At 33.5% G+C, this 7,252-nt stretch overlaps 1 pseudogene; it reads left to right on the top strand.

Moving 5' to 3' along the window:
• The first annotated feature begins 1,576 nt into the window (after positions 1-1,576).
• The window catches only part of LOC115963718, a 32,987-nt pseudogene continuing 27,311 nt past the window's right edge, over positions 1,577-7,252 (top strand).

Below are 7,252 nucleotides of genomic sequence, written 5' to 3'. Positions count from 1 at the left end.
AAGCCTTATCTTTGAGATAAAGAACTGATGTAAACAAACTAACCTTACATAAAACAAATTAAAAAAGAAAAAAAAACATAAAACTGATGTCACGGGAAATTCAGCCACATAATAGTAATATATAAATCTCTTAAAACCTAAACCTAAACGTAAGGACTAAATATTTATGCGTCTTCTCTTGCTTTCCTGATGTATTTGGTTAAAAACATAAAACTGATGTCACGGGAAATTTAGCCACATAGTAGTAATATATAAATCTCTTAAAACCTAAACCTAAACCTAAACCTAAACGTAAGGACTAAATATATAAACAAACTAACCTTACAAAAGCTGAACTTTATAAGCTAAAATTTATACCGTGAGTTGTAGATCTTGAATGCTATACCGTGCGTTTAGGGCTTCCTACATCTGGAGAGAGAGAGAGTTTGCAGAAACCAAAGAAAATCTCTCTATAGTTTAAGAAACACAATATAATAAAATCAAAGAGATAAAATTTTCAGAGGACAAAATATTATAGATAATTTAAAAGAATTTTGGTTTAATTCTTGAATACCGCAATTCCATAAAATTCATACTAATAACAATATTTTATGATAGCGCAGTTAGAATTTTGATTTAATTCTTGAACACTGAATTGGAAATTGATTATATGAGTATTCAATGGTGAACAAAGTACTATGTATTAATTAATATATAAACAAAACTAACCTTACAAAAGCTGAACTTTATAGGCTAAAATTTATACCGTGCATTGTAGATCTTGAATGCTTTAGGGCTTCCTACGTCTGGAGAGAGAGAGAGAGTTTGCAGAAACCGTGGCTTTATATTTCTTAACTTGAGAGAGGGGTAAGGTTGCTAGGGTTTTGAAGAGTTATAATTTTTATTTATTTTTTATTTTTTAAATATTGTGCTGATGTGGAAAATTGTGGTGCTAGCAAAGGTTTCGGTTTTATATATATATATAGATTAAATTAAGTTAGACTAAAATTTTTATCTTACAAAAAAAAAAAAAAATTGAAAATCGACACAACAACATTACATCGCTGGTACAATTACTAGTAGAAGAATTTGAGAAGCCCCTAAAACGACAACAGAACAACGCCGGTACAATTACTAGACAACGGTTTCCTTTATTTCCAAATTAACAAAAAAAGAGAGAGAAGAGGTTCAGAACGAAATGGCACACACGATCTCCACCGTCCGTTCAAACGAGCAGCGATCTCCGATCAACAGAGGCGCAAAGAACTCTCCCTACAACACCAAGCACAGCACTGCCGCGACAGCCAACACCAAGCTTGCTGCTTAGCCTCTTTCCTCAACCTCCACTCCGACCTCGAACTCGAACCCGAACCCGTACCTGAACCCTCAGACTCACCGAAAAAGCTCGACATTCGCCACGCCTCGAAACTGAAAGGCGCCGAAGCTAGTAAATGGTTCACCTGACAACTCATGCTCCCCGAGTGGATGATCGACGTCCCTGATCAACTCCCCCAGACTGGTCTCTCTCTATCTCACTGTTTTCGATGTACACATAAATGTCCACAATTTCATGCGCGATGTTCACATTTACATTTAAGCTTTGTTTTTTGTTTTTGTTTTTATATGTAGGTATGTGTTTGCGAGGCCAGCAGGGAAGCAATGCTTTGTGGTATCTAGTAATGGAACAACAGTGAGTAGGTTAAGAAATGGTTCGATACTGCACCATTTTCCTTCTGCATTACCTAGTGGAGCTAGGACTAAAGATTCCTCAGGCTCTACTCAGTCATATTCTATACTTGACTGCATTTTTCATGAGGTAATCGACATATGGATTAGCAAAGTCTTTTACTTAGTAATTGTTAACTCAAGTTTGTTTAGTTTGCTCTTATCTTAACTCGTTAACTGGTTGACGAGAAAGCACAAACACTTCATTTAGGGTGTTTTACTTGTGCAGCGGACAGTGGACACTTGACACGCTTATGCATGTCCCAATTGCATCCTTTAAAAAAAAAAAAAATTGCAGGACACGACCGAAACATAAGAATAAGAGGCATTGAATACCTCTTGCAAAACAAAGAGAGCATTCATGTTTGAACAATAATTGTGCATTTGAAAGTTGCTAAACATCATTTAATAGTCATGAATTTGCTTTATTGTCCGTTATTACTCTTAATTTGATATATATTTAATATTATATGAAAAATAAATGCTTAATAATATATAGAAAATAAAAATAAAAATATATTTAATAATTATTTAATAGATATGTCTTGCCGTTCGTGTCTAATTTCAAAATTTTCTGTCGCATTGTTGTACCCGTACCCGTGTCCATGTTTCTTAGCTTATTAATGAGTGCCTTAAGGGCACATGTTAAGGAATATTAAACGATCATGATAAATCAACAATTGTATCAAAAACTTAAGTTGATAATATATTTATTCTTTAATGCAACACTCTCTCACATGTGTGGGTCCAAACTAAACGTGGAATACAATTTCTAAATGGGGAGGTAGAGTAGAGATAGAATTCAACTTTAAGACTATTTGCTTTGATACCATGATAATATCATGTCTCCCAAATGCTTAAGTTAATAGGGAATGGGTGAATTTAATCCTTTAAAATTATTCTAATAGATCTTTAAAAAAGATAATTCATTAGTTTGCATGCATAATTCATTAATTGAGTATTACACTTGTTAGCAAAAGCTTTCACAAAATAAATCTGCTGTAGCATTTGTTGTTTGATTTTGTGATAATTGGGTTTGTGACTTTGCAGTTGGATTAGACTTACTATGTGATAGCCATGGTGTGCTAGCAGGAGTACTCACTCTATGACTGCAAGGCTGAGTTTAGATTCCTCTGGTTGAGCTTCAAGCTTGCGGAGACTGGTGTGTGTGTCGTGTGACCCGCCTTCATGGTATCATAGATACAAATTTATTCTGGTCCCGGTGTACAATTGTGACCAGGCTGGTCTATCTGTAGCTTATACTGGTGTAGTCCCTTATGTGAAGGACGGTTTGTTGTTTTTTAATAAGTATGACCTTTTTTTCTATAACGTGGACAATGTTAAATGATCTGAATATTTATTGTTGGATTGGCTTAGTTACTCTTATGAATGTAATTATAGGTTAATTTCAATTAAAAAAAGGAAATAAAATAAAATAAAATCATAGGTCAATAGTGCCTGTATGAATTGTTTAATATTGTGAAATTGGGTTAGGCTTGCTAAGTTGGTGAGTTACTTGCTTGACTAGGATTAGGAAGTTCTAGTGCATTGCTTGGATATGTATGCTACTTTGTGGTGTCATTAGGGTTTTATTACAGGTGGGGTTTGTTGACTCAGGCTGGGATTGATAGGTAAGATGATGTTTTTTCTCTAGTTTATTGTGGATGCATGCACATTGTTTAACCATGCCCCTCATTGTGTTCTTCATGAGTACATGATCATTTTTCTTCATTTTCTGCTTCTTGTTTGATCATGTGACCTAGGCACAAACGTGTGCAAGGGAGCACATTTTTATCATCATGAATGTCCAATCACTTATGGCTAGTGTCTCGTTGTTTCTCATTTCAATTTTGAACAATTTTTAAATCCATAGTTGTCATATCATTGTACCTACTATGTGTTGTATTTGTTCGGTTATGAATTATAGAATTCCTTTGGGCCCGATGGCACTTCCAATCTCCACAAGTATGGGGTTGTGGGGAAGGCCCATACCTTGTTTGGTATGTTAGTTAATTACCAAGCAAAAGAACTTCTTTTTTATTTATTAATTCCTAATGCAATTTGCATTTTTCCTTTCTTAGGCATGCCCATTATTAGACTAGAAATACACCACTTGCATTAGTTTGGAAGGATGAGAATTGTAGTCAATATGTCATTGACACGGATAGCAAAGGACAGGTTCCAAGCCAACAACAGGTATCTTGTCACTGAGTTCTGTCCTATTGCATTTGCAGTCTTTAAAACTTAAGAAGTTTGGACATGGACTATTGTGTTGTATTATGCAAAGCATCAAATGTTTAAAATGTGTTCTGCACAGATATTTTCATGACTGCATAACTCTACATTCACTTTATTGCAATAATTTTTTCCTTTAGTATTAAAATCGTCATATTGCTTTCTCTATTGTTTTCTATTGCATGTTTCATGTTATATAATGGGCATGATTTTTCCACGAAACAAAATAGGGTACGCCACATAGCCTAGTGGTATGTTTGGCTCCTTGTGGTGTGAACCTGGGTTTGATCCCCCTGCAGCTCAAATTTATTAGAAAACATGATAGGGAAGATGAGGGATTTAAATGGGACAACCATAACTTGGACATACCAAGAAGTAATAGCAGTGAAGAAGGTAGTAGCAATCAGGAAAATATTGAGAACGTGCATGATGAGGAGATGAAATTTATTCATGACAAGATAGCTTGGTACATTTGTGGGTTGTAATAGTATTTTCATTATTTCTAGTATAAGTTGACAACACACTTTTTTTTTTTTTATAGGTAACAACACACCTTTGTACAAGCATCCCAATCATCATTGTAAGCTGAGATCATTTGCCATGTTTAATCCCATGTAAACCCTCTCTGTTAAAGAAGAGTTATTCATATCATAGTACTAAACTTCTAGAGTGAATCTTGAGAAGATTTTTGTCATATTGCAATGCAAATCTTTCATCAAACAACATTTTATACGTGCTGGATTATTGAAACTGTAATCTTTCTTCTTCTCCTTAATGCATTTCCCCAGCATTACATCGTTGAGATATTTGTCCATTAAAAGCTGGAGTAGCACTCTCCTTTTTAAATAAGAAAAATGTATTTCAGAGATGATAAATTTAATTCACAAACTGATAACTCTTCCTTTACTATATAAATGCTGAGGTGTGTATAAAAAAAATGATGGGGCAACATTCTCCCTTAACTAGGGTTACATGGATCAACATTGTCTACCCTAGTCAACAACCATATAAACTACTTGGATTGATAATTATATGGGTTCTGATAAATTAGACTATGGATAGAAATGACAAAAAGGAGACTTGATATTGTAGGATAAGAAGAGCAGAATGAAAAGAAGGCAATATTAGTAGAAGATGACATTCTTAAATGATTTGGGAAGATTGACTTCACCACCAAGATCTGCATTGCATGCATTACATACTGAAACACTACTTTTGTTAGAAACCTCTACACCATGTATAAAGCATAATTTTTGACGTCCAATTTGTTCTCAGACATTTACTATCAGCACAGAAGCAACCCTCGTATTCTTCGCCTACTGGAATAATGGAATAGATTAATGGGGGTAGCTATTGATTGAATCAAACATTTCAGAGTTTTATACATCAACTATGCAAGAAGCATATACTATACTCGTCACCGTTGATGAACAGTAATTTATCTAATTGTCATGATTTGGGTGCATAAACAATATACACAGCCAATAATTCTCAATATCTCATTAGAAAATATAAAGGAATTAATAAGACGATTGTTATATGTTATGTCTAACTCTATAATTAAACATGTTTGATAGAATTAAATTTTTATGATGTACAAGGACGTACTAGCTAGACACCAGTTTAGAGTCATGAAAATGGAGGGGTTTGGTAGCTCATAACTTTATGTTGTTTTATGCTTGATCTCTAGAATAATAATCATAATAATAATAACTAAATAAAGAATTATCTTTGTAATCAAATTAATCAATACCCAAAATAGGCTTAATATAAGCAAAATACCAATAGCATACATTTCGACTCTAATTATACTTGCAACATTTATGCATATGCAAGACATGATATAAAGAAGTAAATTTTCAGTCCTTGAATCACATGATATAAAAACACACCAATATCTACAAATTAGTGTAAAGACTTGACCTTTGCACTGCTATCTCCTACCTATCTTGAACCCCTTCCCCTCCTCTACAACTACACCATTTAATCTTAAACATCTAAAACTTCAAAAAAAAGTTTAAAATCATTTTATGAAGTCCTTAAAATTCTGCATTTGTATAAGTACCATCTGTTAACACAAGAACGTTGCACATATTAATTTGGTTTTTTTTTTTTTTTTTAACTTATTTCAAGTCCTCAGCCTTTTTTGCATTTAAAGGCAAGAGAGAGAAGATCATATAAATGCCTATAAAAGAAAACATCGGGCAGCAAGTTAGCATAAGAAAAAAAAATTTACATCAAAACAGAGGAAACAAAATTATATACTAAACAAATTATTAGTTTGGAGACTGCAAAGTTTGAATGCAAAGAAAGGGTGCATTCATGAGTTATAAGACAAAAATCTTCAGCAAAAATGTATTAAAAACATGTCCAACTAGCAAAAAAGCTTATCCATGCATAAGATTTCTCACTACATAGAAGCATCATTGCACGCTTATTTAAATATCCAAGTGGAGCCAACTACATTCCTGTAAGTACAACCAATATAAAATGACTATTGGTCTATTTCACACAAACAACTGGAGGGAAATCAGCATTGAGAAATGGCTTTCTACTATACAAAGGTCTAGGCAAGTGATCATAGCATTAAGTTCTCAATTGCCCAAGCTTATTCAAACCCATCTTTATCACAATCATCCAATTCAACTGCATTTAAGACAATTAAAATCATGAACTATTCAAGTAAAATAAAATCCATTATTTTTCTATTTTTTGAAGGGAACAAAATCTATTCCTGAGATTTTAAGTTACTTTGGTTAAATACTTAGTAGTTAGTTCTACCAAATCCTGCAAACCTGACCACTTTGTAAAATTGTTTTAACTCAAACAACTTTCAATGCACTGTGTTTGAACAGAGTCTTCTAGCTGAAAATCAATGGCACCATGACCATTCCATCAATCAAACCTTAACTTTCCAACAACATTCACTCAGGCTACCTATTTTAGAACTAATACCACTATACCAGTGAGCCCTTTCAACACCCCATAACAAATACGCTCAACTAATGAACAACAGTTCTAATCTGTACAAGTAATCTCTTGACTATGGCAATGAGATGGTTTTTTGTGAGTCTTAAAAAGCGTAGGCCTTTTGACTTTACTGGTCCATTAACTAGATAAATTTAATGCTTTTTTTGCAAGTAATTTTGAAAACTCTTGTAACCATTACAAGAAATTGAATTCAACAACAAATAAAATGACCATCAATTCTGCTTTTTCTTTGCATTAATGTCCTCTCAAATTGAATTAGTTTCTATGCATATGAGCCTTTGAATTTAGAGAAAGAGAATGGGAAGTGACAAGTACCACCAAA

Source organism: Quercus lobata, chromosome 10 (assembly GCF_001633185.2).
Source record: "Quercus lobata isolate SW786 chromosome 10, ValleyOak3.0 Primary Assembly, whole genome shotgun sequence".
NCBI classification, from domain to species: domain Eukaryota; kingdom Viridiplantae; phylum Streptophyta; class Magnoliopsida; order Fagales; family Fagaceae; genus Quercus; species Quercus lobata.
Note: the sequence above shows the minus strand (reverse complement) of the source record. Positions and strands in the feature narration are given on the sequence as shown.